This window comes from Melospiza georgiana, chromosome Z (assembly GCF_028018845.1).
Source record: "Melospiza georgiana isolate bMelGeo1 chromosome Z, bMelGeo1.pri, whole genome shotgun sequence".
Classification (NCBI taxonomy): domain Eukaryota; kingdom Metazoa; phylum Chordata; class Aves; order Passeriformes; family Passerellidae; genus Melospiza; species Melospiza georgiana.
This window is the reverse complement of record NC_080465.1, coordinates 70,546,176-70,562,738: the sequence shown is the minus strand read 5'-3', so window position 1 is coordinate 70,562,738 and position 16,563 is coordinate 70,546,176.

Here is a 16,563-nt window from a genome sequence, read left to right as displayed (position 1 = left end):
ATTCCAAAATATTGGAAGGGACTTCATGTCCCTCAGAAAGAAGTTGAAAGGATTGGAGGCACAGGTAGCGTTCCTTCCTGGTAAGGCAAAGGCACTCTGGCAGTGTGAAACAAGTGGATGGGGTGAACGACTGGCTGCAGGACAATGCTGTGCTTAGGGCTTTGAGGCTGTGGTCTGGAATGTGCCTTGGAGAGTCTGGGCATGTTGGCACCAGCTGTGGAGTACCTCACCAAGCAGGGTAAGGGTGGTCTGGGGACCAAGTTCACAAGATTTACAGCCAAGATTTAAACTAGATTTAGTGGGCAAAATGATGCTCTAGCAAGTGTCAGTGAGGAATCAGGAAACAATAGGACTTTAAGGAACAGCAGCAAAATACCTGTAAATTTTCCCAAAGGAAAAGGAAGGAGGAGGACTCCTGCCAAAGGCTTAAGAGGTCAACAGCCCAGATGAAGGCCTCTACCCCCATGCACACAGCATGCATAACGAGTAAGAGGAACTGAAAACCATTTTCAATTGGCAAACTGTAGCTCAATTGTTATCACTGAAAATGGTGGGACAAGTTACATAAATGGAGCATTGTAATTAAGGGTACAAGCTTTTCAGAAGAGATAGGCTGGCAAGGAGGAGCAGGGATGTTGCCCTCTATATCAAGGAAGGGATAGGTTGTGAAGAGCTGTATCTGGGAAACAGCCACGGACAGGTTGACAGGACGAAGAAATGATACCTGGTGGTGGAAGTCACATACAGGCCGCTGATCCAGAGGAGCCTTCTTGGTTTGGCTGCAGGGCACATTGTCCTCACCACCTCTCATCCTGATGGGGGGTACAGCCACCCAGACATCTGCTGGCAGAGCAATACAGCCAGCTGTAAGCAATCCAGCACACTCCTGGAGTGTGCAGAGGACAACTTTGGGTCCAGGTACTGGCCAGACCAACTGAGGAGAAGCGTGGCAGGGCCTGGTGCTCACTGATGCGGATGAGCTCATTTTAGGGGTTAAGTCTGCACGCAGCCTGGGCTGTGGTGACCATGCCCTGGTGAAATGTGTGATCTCATGGAGCATGGGCCTGGCAAGGAGAATGGTCAGGACTCTGAAGGTTAGAAGAGAAAACTTTTACTGTTTAAGGAGTAGGTGAATGAGATGCCTTGGGAAACTGTCCTTAAGGACACAGGGGCTGACCCGAGCTGGCAGCACTCTTAGGCCATTTTTCTTAGAGCACAAGAGCTCACCATCATGATGTGTAGAAAATCTTACCAGGCAGGCAAGAAAATGGCATGGCTGAGCAAAGATCTGCTCCTCAAATTGAGAGGAAAGAAGAAAATGCACAGCCAGTGGAGGAGGGACAGGTGATTTGGGAATAGTACTGGGATATGGTTCAGGTGTATAGGGACAGCATGAGGAAAGCCAGGGCACAGGTGGAACTGGGCTTGGAGAGGGATGCAAAGAATAGCAAGAAGGAATTCTGTAAGGATATAAGTCAGAAGAGACAGGCCAAATAAATTGTATCCCTGCTGGTAAACAAAAAGAGTGAACTGGTAACAACTGATACAGAGAAGGCCGAGGTACTCAATGAGTTCTTTGCCTGAGTCTTCACTGTGAAGTTCAGCACAAAGAACAAAACTCAAAGAATAATACATAAGGACTAGATAGTGAATTGACTAGGCAGCAGCTCTGCAGTGGGGCTTCTGGATTTAATGGGATTAGGACCTATAAAACAAGGATTAGTGACATTTGCAATACAAGGCTTAAACAAGCTGGACAGTGAAAACTTTTTACAGAAAACTTCATAGGTGCCTCTGCAGAAACTGGACCAGACTTTCAGTTTTGACCTTGCTGGGAGCAGGATCGACACTGAAAATTTTCACAATATTCAACTGCAGTGTGGGTTACACATGAAATAACTGCACTAGTGCAAGTAACAGGGTCAGAAATGTGACACTGTTTTGGAAGTACTTGCTTTGTACAACCTCCAGAGAAGACCACCACACCTGTCTTGGGTTGCCAGCACCTTTGCCTGAGCTGCTCTTGCTGCCATATCTGTTTAATTGAAGTATTTATTTTTGTAGCATTCTGTATAGGTGTAATGACTGCAGTAAGGGGCCCAGACCAGCCAGGAATCTGAACCATTTATTCAGAGAAACAAGCTGGTTTTGTACACTTCTTCAAGCGCAGTATTTCCTTGCATGGTAACTCTCACTATGTGACCTATCCCATGTTGCCACCTCAGCAAGGTGCCTCTGAGTGTCCTTCTGTGGGGTGATCACGTCCTGTAAACCTGCCTGTCAGCTTCCAGCTGGCTCATGTCCCATAGGGGTCTGCCGTGTGGCACCTCCTTCCCCCAGGGTCCTGCAGAGACAGCCTCTCTGTGCTCCCATGTACTCCTTTGTGCTGCCATGTGCCTGTGTGCTGCCATGTGCCTCTGTGTGCTGCCATGTGCCTGTGTGCTGCCGTGTGCTCCTTTGTGCTGCCATGTGCTTCTGTAGGTGCATCCCATTGCCCACAGCTCAACTTCATCCCATCTCTTCCCACAACTCCCCATTTTTTGTTTTATATAAACAAGAATCATGAAACAAAACATTTCTAGTGTACAAGCTCCGTTCATCTTGTTCCCTCAGCTTCCCCACGAGCTGATGGTAGAGCTGGAGTAATGAAGGCTGGTTGGATCATTCTTGCAGGTACCCAACATGGACTGGAATCTGTGGAAACACAAGTGTATCTTCAGCTCCGGGTTATCAACGGAAAGGGTTTTCCCATTTCCCACTTTCAAGATTCTTAGTAAGTCCAAGTGAGCTTGTAATTTACAAAAGTGCTGTTGGACAGGAGTTAGGTCACTCTGAATATGATTCAAAATATTAAGAACATATAAGACTTTTGTGCACTCTTTTTGTGCACTCCCATTTCTGCACTCTTTTTTTTGTTGCCATGTCTAACATGGACATTTTTCAACCCAGTGAAACACTGCATCTAATAAAACAACAAGCACTACCAAGCAAAAATAAGCAAGGTAATATCTTTAGCTGCCTAAATAGTTTACCATCACCCAAAGTCTGCATGTGGCACCTCCTTCCCCCAGGGTCAGCCTCTCTGTGCTGCCCTGTGCTCCTTTGTGCTGCCATGTGCTTCTGCAGGCACATACCACAGCCCACAGCTCAACTCCATCCCATCTCTTCCCACATACAGGCACACTTCTCCATCCCACATAAACTACACAAGTGGAAGTGCAGCCAGCTGAGGATTATCCTCTTTCTGTCTTGTTTCTGTCCATTGCCACTTGCCATATCCCTAATGCAGTGAACCCTAAGTTTGCAGTGGTTATGCAAGCAAAAGACTTTGCGTTATTCTAATGCAGTATATGTCTTAGCTAATAAATTTCAACACTATGACTTGGAACATTAACAAGGAATCCCTTCTGTAATTAAGTTTATATATGGTTTGCAGCTGACTCTTAATCTAAAATTACCTGGCTAAGCAGAGGCAAATATCAGGAATGTTCCCAATAGAGAGATCAGTGTTTTCAAAATAGCCCTTGCAGGCAGGGTTATCATCAATAGGTCTATGGTTTTATGGTAAGATTTTTCCAGTAAAATCTCCTTGATTTTACTGGAAAAATCTCCATAAAATAATTTCAATGTATATATACATATGTATTTATATACTAATTAACAAAGTTAATAGTGAGAAAATATAACATTTTTGGGACAATATGAAGTACCTACTTTTACCACATTTTTTTACCACTATAATTTGTAACAAAGAAGTGTCTGTAGGCATGTCCCCATATTTTACTAGAGCATCACAGAACTGGTGCAAAACTGTTGCTATTGCAACAGTTCAGAGAAATTTAATTCAGTCTTTAAATTCACCAAGTAGCAGTCAAAAAACCCCAGAAGTAATTCCAGGCTAAGAAACCAATGCCCAGTAGCTCAGGAATTTTCACCTGAAAATTTTATACCGTATGAACAAAATGTGAGCTCTTGCAGAAGGCGAGGAAAGAGGTCATGCTAAGTAATAGGGCACAGAGATGAGTGGGAGGTAAGTGGTGGGATGGTGCAGGAAAAGGGAGTTTGTATCCGGTTTTATGTAACATAATTTTAGGTTACCCCCTTCAAGATCATCAAACAGTGTGTTAATGAAATTAACAGATGATACAGAAGAATACTGAAAATGCCATTGAAAAAAGAGAAGCAGGAAGTAACAAGTCACTCTGACAAATGCAAGATAGTACATCTGGAAAAAGATTATTCAAAATGCAGATTGTTTTTTCTTCTCTGGTGGGATGACTCTCAGCTACACCAGAGATAGTGGATGGCAGTTTGTGTGTCTGAGTTTCCTCTGACAAGGCAGACAAAAAAAATGCATGAGGAGCTTTTGCCAAAAGGATTGCTCCTGACGGAGCAGCTAGAGTGACACCCAGGCTGGGAACATTGCACCTTCTGTCTCACAGCCACTGAGGAGTACAAAGGTGGTTGGGATGGCTTTCCTCTGAAAATCAGCCTGGTAAATCCAGTACAGAGGCATCTCTTTCTGTGAGCACCGGGTGCTGATGTCATATGTACTGCAAGTTAAAAGTGCTTCTTTGTGTTTGCAGCCTTGCAAATTCAGCTGTCTGAGAGGCAAACTCTTGTCTCCCATCAGCTTTAAAGAACTGCTTTCTTTCTCCTCCTGTAATTACAGTTATTTGCATCTTCAAACTCCTAGGGATTTCAAGGGAAATTGCAGGAAGAGACACTATCTAGTTGGAAATTTTCACATTTCAGAAAACAATTCTGCTGATCTTTTCCCAGTCATGCTGTTACCCAAATGCATGTGCTTCAGTTTCTCTGTTTTAGAGTTTCTTGTGATTGTTGGACTAGGGAGCACGTTCTTCTCTTTTCCCCTTAAAGATCAATCTTAAAACATTTTGAGATTTGATCTCTTCCTCCTCCCCATCCTCCCCACCCCATGTAAAACATGTGTAGAGGTTTGAAGACAATATGATAATGAAAAAAAATAAGCCTAATATTGGACTTGCCAGCTGTTACGGTTTAAGCCCAGGTAGCAGCCAAGCCCCATGCAGCCCCAAGCCCCAAGCTCACTCACTCCCCCACCAGGGGGAGAAAGTAGGAGGAGTAAAAGAAAGAGGACTCAAGGGTTGAGATAAAGAGACTTTAATAGAGAAATCAAAAGCAGTGCACACAACAAAGCAAAACAGGGAATTAACTCACCACTTCCCATGTGCAGGCAGGTGTTCAGTCATCCCCAGGACAGCAGGCCCCCATCAGTTGTAGTGGTTACTTAGGAAGACAAATGTCATTATGCCAAACATCCCCCTCCTTATCCTTTTCTCCCCAGTTTATATCCTGAGCATGATGTCACAGGGTCTGGAATATCCCTTTGGTCAGTTTGGGTCACCTGTCCTGGCTGTTTCTCCTCCCAGTCCTCCAACCACTCCCAACTTCTCTGCAAGTGTGGCAGTCTGACATGCAGAAAAGGCTCTGAGTAACGTCTGCTCAACAAAAAAACCTCTTTTATTTTATTTATTACATTATCAACACTGTGTTCAGCACAAATCCAAAACACAGCCTCATACTAGTCACTGTCAAGAAAATTGACTCCAGCCAAAACCAGCACACTAGCCCATTATAATTGTCCATATGCAGTAAAGTGAAAAATAGTTCCTGCATTTTTAATTTACAAAACAGCCCATGCTTGATTTCCAGGTCTGTGATCCTTGTAAAATTTGGTGTTTGCACTATATGAGTGCAGCAGGCTCCTGATTCACAGGAGGCTCTTCCTCTTCCTCCTGCAGAGACTGCCATGAGACAAATAATCCTTGAACATTAAGGATTGTCTAGAAAATTACTCTGAAAGGAAGTGTTACACTGACAAAAAATTATATGACTTAACCCAATGGTTCAAACTCTAATCCTCTTGCATGTCACCTGCTAAAGTACCTGAGATCAAGTTGTCTTTAATGTGACAAATGGGTGTGTATACATATTGTTTCTTTTATTTATGGGGACAAGCAGTTGTCTAGGGGGATATTCACCTTAATTAAGGCAGTGTCTTGTATGAAATGTAGAGGGCCAGAGGAACTGAAGCTGGGCATGTAATTAATGAAAGGTACAGCTTATAGGAACAAGTGGAAGAGTGCACTAAGTCTCAGTCTGAGAGATGTGAACCTCAGGCCAGTTGGAATATGCTTAGGCAAAATGCTGATATTAACCCTTTGCAGAACAGAACAGTTAAAACAGTTAACAGAACCCTTAAAACAGAACAGAACTAAACAAAACAAAACACAAAACACAAAACAAGACAAAACAACAGCCAACCAACCAACCAACAAACAAACAAACAAACAAAAAACCCCAAAAGATTATTTATATGGTGCTGAAAATTTTCTTCTTGATGAGATTTTCCCTAATGCTGGGGCATCCAGTTTTAATTACCCTCTGCTGTGAAATTCAGGCTTGTGGGATGCCATTGCACTGACACAGCCTTAGGAAACCTTTCCAGGAGTATGGGACTGACAGATGGACACTCCAGGTGAGCTGTAGGATGACGATGGGGGATGAATATGATGCACACCCATGCATCACACCCATGATCTTTGGAAAATTGCATCAACTTTCAAAGACTCCATTAAATAATCAAAAAATGTTGCAAAATCCTCCTGTAATAAGAAAGATGACAGAAAAAGAAGCTTTCAATAAAGATAACTATCACATTCCCAACCACAATGGTGGATTTTGCTGTTCACAAGGTGATAATTTGTTTGTTTGTTCAGGCTCTGAGAAATGCCAATTTGTATGATTCCTTTGTTGATTTCTACTAGCTCATGTTTGCACAAAAACAAATAGTTCTGGAAATTATATAGGTACCATGGTGGTATATATATTTTTATGTGTCTTTTAACCACTTGTTTTACTGTCAGAATAGTGTCCTACTCTGGCATGCAACAGAGTTTAAACAGATCTGTAAGAGAAGTTGCTTTTCTTTGAGCAGGGAGGGAAGTAATTTAGTTGAATTCTTGCTTTGCTACAAGAACTATTTCAGGTTCAGACTTTTAGCCCGTTTAGTTCTTCTCAAGCTTATGTTCAGAGATGGTATCACTTGCTTTGCTACAAGAACTCTTTCAAGTTCAGACTTTTAGCCTGTTAAGTTCTTCTCAAACTTATGATCAGAGATGGTATCATTTGCTTTAAGTATCTAAATGGGAAAAACAACTACTGCAGGAGGATTGAAGAATAGAAATACAAGATGGGAAGACCTAAACAAAGGCAAGTTAGTGGCAGATGTAGGAATATAGTTCTACTACTTCAGTGTCCCTCTGGTGCTCTTTAACAACGTATCTCTGCTGCAGCAAAGTCTGTAAGCCAGCTTTCTGAACCAGGGAATTCCTCTTAGCTCATGTTTTGTGTTTGTCTGCCTCTACTCTGCTCCTTGACTCACTCCTGGTGCGCCGCTCCGTGTGCTCAGCCGAGGAATTTTGCACTTCCTTTGGGAAGCAAGGGTGCTGCACTGGGTCTCCACAGCCCAGTCTCGGCGGTGATTATGTTTATTACTGAATCACACTACACTGCTTGGGAGCCAGGGGTTTTTAAAATCAAAAATGTTTGGAATCTCAAACATAGGGCCCTCTGCCTGCCAGAATGAATGCAGGGGCTGCACTCCAACAGTCCTGGGCAGAATCAAACCTTGCTGTTTCGCTTTTGCTGTTTATAAATGCCTAAACCAACAAGCAGGACTCCAGTGGGACAGCTGGGCTCTTCCTTGTCCCAAGGCAAGATCAGCATTCCCATTTGCTTCACTCGGCAATTTTGCACAGTAGGGATTTGGTTTAATCTAGTGATGAAATGCATTCTTTTATTTTACCAGGGATTTTTACAGTCAATATTTACCACATGGATAATTTTTGTTGTTAATGACCGTGGTATCATTAGACATGGCATCACTGTTGAGGGTGGTGGGGAGGAGCTGTGCTCAGCTATTGCCCTCTGCAGCTTAACATTCAGCTTCCAAGATTAACACGATTTGTTGGACTCCACAATCAAAAATATTGCACCAGTAGCACAGAGCGAAATGGAATTCAGGAGCCAGCACCTCTGCCAATGGAAATGAGCACTAAGGAGCTGCTGTGACTTGAGCCAGCAGAGGATGTTGCCAGCAAGTTTTAGCCTGCTTGTTTTTCCAGAAATTGCCACAAAGACACTAGTTTTAACTGGACAGAAAGCCAGCCCAGAGTTCTGTCTGCAGATCATAGTGCTGCAAAGTGGCAGAAGCGAGTCGGCACCAGCACAATACAAGCATATCTCTGAGGTGAGCTAGTTGGTTACACAAGGGACAGCAGCCAGCTGCCAGCAATCCAGCTGCTGGCTGGAGAACAGCTCCAGGCAGCAGTGGTGTGTGCTGAGAGGGAAAGTCAAGTGTCTGGTCCCAGGGTGGTGGGGATTAGCAGAACTGTGGTCTAGGAATTGTAACCTTGAGTCAGCATCTCCTTCTGAACACTCCATAAGAGCGTCTTGTTATAAGCACTGCTGAGAGTCTTATTTTATTTTATGTAAGTGCAAAGTAATCTATCAACTCTTTTAAAAGGTTCCTACAGGCAGAGGAATGTCTGAGCAATTATGAATTACAGGTTTTGATATTTAGTGTTTTAAGTCATTTAGATGACAAACATTGCAGCAATAGGGAGGATTTTGAAGATACAATTCTCATTGCTTGAGCATAGTTGTGTAAAAATATCAGAAAAAAAGGTTGAATAAACGTAAACTGGATGAAATAAAACCATTGGGTTTGTATGTGGTGGGATCAGTGGAGCCTGCACCTGCAACGCACAATACCCAACATGTCTGGAAGGCACACACACTGCCTGGGTGCACATTATGCCTGGGATTCCTGCAAGGAGACCTCTGTTTCTTGGTCTTCTGAAGTGAAGCCTCCATCCTTGGGATTTCCAATCCTGCTGCTAGCCTGTCTAAGCTATCACATTTTACTTGTATCTGGAATTTGGACCAATAAATAGTATCAAATATGCATGTTTACTGTGAAATGATTGCAGGGAATAGGACTTCAATATGCTCCTGTTGTAGCCTGTAGCAAAAACAAGCCCTTGGCCCAAAATATCTCTGGTTTAAGAAGGATTTTCATGCATGTTTTGTAAAACGACAAGAAACAGCTACTTTTAGCAAACCAAGTGCTTTTAGTTAAGTGTGTGTGTGTCTGGAGCTTGAATTAAGGCTTGTGTCAACTTACTGTTTTCTAGAGCTGCTCATGTTGACAGTCATTATGAAGTCCCAAGGACCTGGCCATATAGTAGTGTCATGAGCACATTACAACCACAATGACCAGCTAACGAGGTGTTAAGGTGATCAGGAGCAGCAGAAGCTTGAACTCATTTTGAAGAGGGGTTTGTTTAAGGGAAAATAGCACCTAGAGATTTGTGCAAGGAAAATAAAATAGCACTTAGAGATTTTAAACCAGGAAAATAAAATAACTTTGGAAAAAGCATCTGGATAGTAGACAGTTATTCAGAGTTCATAATACACTGTGGTACTGTATGCAGCTCTCTCAGTAGCTAAAATTAGGTGATTATGTAAGGAGACCACAGCATACATCTGAATAGCTACTGTATTGGATTAATGATGTCACTCATGTTTATTGAGTCACTATGCTAGGGCTTGGCCAAGAGGCACCATGAATTCAGCAGCCATGAAATCATAACCAGTGATTAAACTTAAGTGAAATAAACACAACAGAGGTTTTATGAGGGGAAGCAAAGCAATTCTCAACCAGAGGTCTCCTGTCCAGAGTCCCAGTTGACATTGCTGCCAGCTGTTATTCCCTGTACATCTTCAGGAAAGACCTTTTTTAGCTTTTAAACCAATGATAATACAAATTCTATAATGAATCTATCAGTTTATGATTGAATTAGAGACATCATATGAGCTATTGGTCTAAGTATTTTAACTGCTGGCTATGAAATTAGTTATTTTTGTGTTGAGGTCCCATTACTGAGACAATCAATGAATGCTGTACTGTATACATTGCTGACATGTGAAAATAAATGCAGGTATGCCAAAAGTAAGGTGAGAATTAAATTTTATCTATGCATAGTAATGTGCCTTAGCTTTCTCACCAGATGCAATCCAAATTTATTTTCCTGTTGTGTTCTTCTTACAAGTGATTTATTTTCTCACCTATGTTAGGTACTGCAGTTAGGTACTGTTTTCCATGTTCAGTAGTGATATACATGCCACACATTTCTCCAAGTAGTTATGGAGCCTTTTTCTGAATAGTTGCCAGTTTTATGTCAGCAAAGATTGAGGAGGATATAAAGGTGAACATGCAGGAACAGGCTGGTTTCCTCAAATTTTGTGTGACTGTGTTGCCCTGATCTGAGTTGTCTCTCGCTGGGATGAAGGCACTGATGCCTTCACCTGGAACATGCCTGTTAGGATGAGCTTTGGAACTGTCTCCTAGGGTTTTGCCATGAGTTTTTCACTTCCAGTGGTCTTGAGTGCTGGTATCACAAGCTCTGGCATGCAAAGCCTCTGCAAGGAAGAAACCTGGCAGGAAATGAAGCCTTGTTTATTTTTCAGAAGGTGCCCAGGCCTGCAGAGTCACAGGGCTTAAAAGTGCCAGAAGCAGCTATTTTTGGGATAGCTTGGTGATGAGCAATGGTCAGGGCACTGATGGTGGCCAAGTTTGCAGCCCTGGCAGTACAACTGTGACTGCCCATGCTGTACCTGGCAAGAGCTCTGCTTTCCCAGACCAGAAAGCAAAGGCTGCATTTGGACACTTGTTCTTTTCCTATATATCTACTCTACTCTTTGAAGTAACCGTTCCCACGCATTTCCTGTCAGGGCCCTGCAGGCCCCCAAACTCTTTTCTTACTCTGCTTTTTTTTTAACCCAGAAAGCTGCCTGCTTTGGGAAAGTTTGCCTGGGATTGCACTGTACCCATTTGTTTGCAATGAATGAGAAGCATTTTTCATTTTTGCTGAATTATTGTTGCCAGATACCATGTGTACACATGTTCCTGGCCATCTTGCAGGGAGCGCTGGCAAATCTGCAAAGCTGATGTGAACTGCTCCAGCAACTGAAATGGCTCCTCTCAGCCAGACCCTGCCGAGGTCAGGAAACACACATGCTCTGCTCTCTGTGAGATCTCAAACAGAAGGCTTTCTTCAGCTGGATGGAAATAGGGGTGCTGCAGCCCAGCCTCCCAACTCCAAGCACCTTTCTGCTTTCTCCCTGCATTCTCTTCATCCTGTTTGCTGACCGCTTTTGGCAACACAGGCAGCCCACAGGCAGCAAGAGCCTTTGGGGAACACTTAGAAAACACATGAGACATGAGATTAAAATTGTGTGACTTAATGCAGTCTTAGGACTACTTCTTCCAGGGATTTTTTTTCCTCTAAAGATAATGATGTGAGGATTGTTGCTATCTTCCATTGCCTTCATGGGGAGGGTTTTGTGGTGGTGAGTTTTCAGAAAGGAGTAGCTTTTATTGGCTTTTAGTTTCCCCATGCCCCATAAAGTGTGTGCGTTTACCCTGATTCCCATCCCATTGTCTGGCTGATCATAGGATTTGTCAGGATGGACAGACATCCTTGCAGACCAGTGCTGGAAATGAAGTGCCAGGAGTTGGTAGCTAAGGATTTCTTTCAAAGCCTGGTGGGATATTTTGTCCCTGCAATGCCAGAGCACTTTGTTGGACCGCCTGATGAGCTGTGTGGGGTCCCTGAAGAGGTGAGCTGAGCTCCCTTTGTGGCTTGCCATAGGAAGCGTCGGCTGAACGGATGAGTTATCACAAAAGGTTTCCGTTTTGCTGAGCTGACTTCTTCTGGTGGAGAAACTGCTGAGTTTGAAAAAGCCTAGGAAAAGCAGCCAATCTTTACTGTTCTTCTTAAAATATTTGTGTGTGGAAATGCATAAAAGCCCAAGAAGCAGAGTATTTGCTTTTTTCCTCTTTATAAACAGTTATCCATGTGAAACCGTGTAAGTATAAATGATGTTGGTAACCACTGAAGCAGCATCACTCTCCTTGATCCTTATGTGCTGCTCCTTGGATATGATTCAGAGGACCTGCTTTAACTTTGTCTGCCCTGAAGTGGTCAGTCAGTTGAGCTACATGATCCTTTTATGTCCCTTCGAACAGGAAACACTCTTCTATTCTATTCTAGTATCTGTATGGACAGAGCCCCACAGCATCAGCAAATCCTGTGCACAGTGGAGGCCACCACACATTTGCACAGCACCGGTTGGCAGTGCCATGCCACTGTGGCGCTCTGTCGGGTGTGAATGTGGGCAAATGTTTGTATTTCTGCTCTGCATTGGTTGCCCTTGGTTACCGGTCTGAGCCCAGGGAGGGTGGCAGAGCTCAGCGCCATGGACCACAGCAGATGCAGCTTCTGAGTTCGTGTTACTGAGCAGGGCAGGAAAGAGATTTTCCATGGGACCTCTCAAAGGAAGGCAGAATCACCACACTGAATTTTCACTGCTGCTTATGTTTCTTGGATGGGGATGGATATAAAGATCAAGACATCAGCTGGACAATTTCTAGTGTGTGAGAAATTATTGAGCCAAAGCACTAAAAAGTGAAAAGGAGGCTCTGCTGTAAAAATATGCTATTTCTTGGGAAAAAAAAAAAAAAAAAAAGAAAAAAACAGCTATAAATGCCATCAACAGGCTAAAGAAAAGGCAATAGTACCAAATGATGAGTGGGACTAGGGGAATGTGTGTTACAGAAAGCATATAAGGAACAACTCTTGACAGTCTGAGAAGGGCTGACAATAAAACACATGATTTAATGAGCGCCAGAGAGCAGACTCAGCCATAAAACTATACATTTAATGGCTGTCCTATTTACTGAGTTATAACACTGGAAGAGGTGCATAAACATGAATAAATCCGTGTGGGATTGCCCTTTTTTTAAAGCAAGGCTTTATCATTATTGTTTTAGAGTCTTCACGCAGAGTGAATTTAAAGTACACTTCTGAGTTTGGAGTTATCAAAGAATATAGGGGAGATATTGCTTTATCATGAGACAGGTTAAACCAGTATATTAACTTTTAATTGGCTTCCTTGACCTAAATACAATAACACTGTTGTGGCCTTGACTCTGGATGCTCATGTTTTTCATTTATCCTTCAGAGGATGATGAAACAATTTTAGGCTGTGCAATATTTCATCTTCTGCTACAGGGCATGTTATGTAGGGGAATGTCACACCATGTTACCAATGTCACGTAAGAAAAATCTGTGAGATCCTTTTACATTAAATCTGGCCAATATCACATCTACTCTAAAAGAACAGACAAAAATGCAAAGGTATTTAAAACAATCTTCCCAGAGTAACTATCCTAAAGAGATGACATTGAAGAGAGATGCTTCACTGGTTCCTACTAGCACATGAGACACACTCACAATAGTCAAATACAGTCACAGTCAAATACAAACACAGTCTGCTACTGAGATTTACCTGCATTGTCCTGTACTGGTCACTTGTTGCTGACACAAAGAAATCAGCCTAGGGTGCCACCAAGACTTTCCTAATATATTAGCAGGAAAAGTTCCAAAAGAACTGTTGATTCTGGAGAACGTTTTTAAGTATTCCAAATTTTGTTTTGCCAGTTGTCAGAATCAGAAAGGGAGGTTTCTGTACTCCTTGCAAAAATGTCTTATTATCGCTGACTTGCTCTGGCTTTTAAAATGAGATTCACATTTGTAGCTGAAATGAAACCAGATATCCTTGACAGGAAAACATGTGCTGTAAGCAGAATTTGATGTCCTAGATAAACACAAAAAAGTCTGCTGCAGGGTTTTCTTCAGCTCCTCCCAAACAGCCCCTTGGACTGGCTTCATTTTTTCATTTTGGTAGGCACCCTGTCCATGTGCGAGCCATAGAAACTTTCCTTTTTGGATACATTTTTGCATTTACCCTCTTGTTTCCTGGCATAGCAGAAATCCTGTTCCATTGATTGTCTCAGTGTGGGGGTGGGTGGCATGTGTCACTTCTCTCTGAGCCCCTTGTGTGCAGCAGCACCTGGTCACTGTTCACGCTGCTTTCACCTCAGTATAAAAAACACCTTAATTTGGCTGGCACATGATACCTTGTATAGGTAACATTGGAGTTAGTCAGGCTCGCAGTTGGAGTGAACACAATTGGGGTTAGTCAGGTTCAGACCTGATAGTTGGCAAAAAGTTCTGTGTTAAATAAAGGGGATTCCCAAATAGATGTAACGTGTTGCCTCTGGAGTCATGTTTCTAATGAGTTCCTCACTTAGCACCTGAAAGGAATTTTTGAAACAGAATGGAAAACAGAAGAGAAAATATTGATGTGCCTCTGTGGAAATCCAGGGTTTGCTCCTGCACAGTGTCCTGGAGGCAGCATTTTATTCCCTGTGGTCCAGATGGAAGATAGAGAAAAGACACAGAGATGAGATGTGAGGGTTCCTCAGGTTGGACAGATCCATGTGGACCATGAAGGCAACTCAGTGGGACACCAAAGTGGGTAGATAACTGATGAAATGGAGTTCCAGTGGCAGGAGAGGAACTCTTGATCGCATTGCACAGAATTCAGCTGCCCCAGAGTGCAGGGGAGCTCTAATTCACATTGGGCAGGTTCTCAGCAAGACAGACCTGCCCAGGATTGTTGGACACCAATAAAACATAGGGCTCAGAATGTTCTGAACTGTGAACTGTTGGGTCTGGGATGGGATTCTTAGGGAAAATAGCACTCCGAGTTTGCTTTTTTATTCTGCTCCTTTCTCTCCCAGCTGAGACCCACCGCAAGAAATGGGGTGCTGAGAGATCTTCATCCTACCTTGATTGTACAGTCACTTTCACCCTCAGAGAACCTGCCTAGTCCTGTGCAAAAGAATGGAAAGGAGTCTCTGTATCTTTCAAAATATAGTAATTCAAAACTGATCTCTAAGCTGTGAGTTTTTAAAGAAAAAAAATTCATCTTCAGATAGAAACTTCTGTTCAAAATAATACTGAATGTTAACAAGAAGTGCCTGTTGACCCTGTTTGGATCAGAGGAAAATGATATTAACCTGAAATAAGAATTATGGGACATGTTTACAGCATGTGTGAAGCCAGAGATTAATGTATGAATCATGAGGCTGTCCAGGAAGAGAAAACTGTGGGTGAGTGCCAGTGGGGAAAAACCCGAGGAGTTAGCAACATGATTGGAGCAGAGTGAAATGTGGTAAAGGTCTGGAAATCTCAAAATACATGAAGATGATAGGGGGGCTGGAGCACCTCTCCTTTGAGGACAGGCTGGGACCACTGGGATTGTTCAGCCTGGAGAAGAGAAGGCTTTGGAGAAATCTTATAGCAGTCTTCCTGCAAATAAAGACTTACAGAGAAGCTGGAGAGGGACTTTTTATAATTGCATGTAGTGATAGGAAAAGGCTGAAGGACTTCAAACTGAAATATGGTTTGATATTAGGTTTGATATTAGGAAGAAATGCTTAACTGTGGGGGTGGTGAGGCACTGCAACAGATTGCCCAGAGGAGCTGGGGATGTCCCATCCCAGTGAGTGCTCAGGGACAGATTGCGTGGGGTTCTGAGCAACCTGGTCTAGTGGGTCCTTGCCTGTGGCAGGAGGGTTGAAATGAGGTCACTTTCAAGGTCACTTCCAACCCAAACCATTCTATGATTCTATGAAATAGAAATGGAAGGAGTAGGGGGATTGTACAAGGATACAGTTTTTCTATTTGTATGTGAATATTGCTAAGAAAGTATCCAGCTTTGATATACTTATTCAGACTCCTGTGAAGCTGGAGTAACCCCACAACAGCCGATGGAGTAGTGCTGGTGAGGATGTTCATGGCTTTAGTCCTGCCAGGACCACGTGGGGATAATATGTGCGAGTCTGGACCATATTTGTGCCTTTCCTAAGGTGACAGAGAAGGAAGTTTTCATTATCAAGTGTACCACGGGACAGTAAAACAAAGGTTTGGGGCAGAGGGAGGAAACCTGCACATGTGATAGAGCTCAGATTGCAGTCAAAAAGATGGAGAAGTTGCGGACAAAACGTCAGCTCTTTGGATAATTACAGCAGCCCTTTTCAACCTTCAAAAGCCCGTTGTTTTTACTTCACTTGTGAGTGAACATTTTGTGGAAAAGTGAATAAAATGCTGCATTTTCAGCAGTGAAGGAAACAATGGCAAATGAAGACCTCTCAGTGTTGACCTTGAGTACTGGAGCTCGGTGCCTGACAAAGGAAACCTCCCTGCATCAGGCTGAGCTGAGCACCATGTTTCCCTCACTGGCTTCTGCTGCAACTTGTCTGAAAGCCAGTGGGATTTATGCTGCTGAAATATATGGTCTTACTGACCCGTGAATATACCTACTGACCATGAATATACCTGCTGTATAATTTATTGGAATGTTAGTAGTTCAGTCCTGTGATGTTTGTGATAGAAAATCTTCACTTTGAGCCAGTGGGAAATTTTGTCAGGGTGAGGAGTGCAGGCCTGGCCTCTGCTTTGCCTTTTTTCTTTTCCATTGCAACACAATTAACCTTTTCATTAGAAGAGCTCTGTTCCAAATAAGCAAACTTCTCAATGTGTA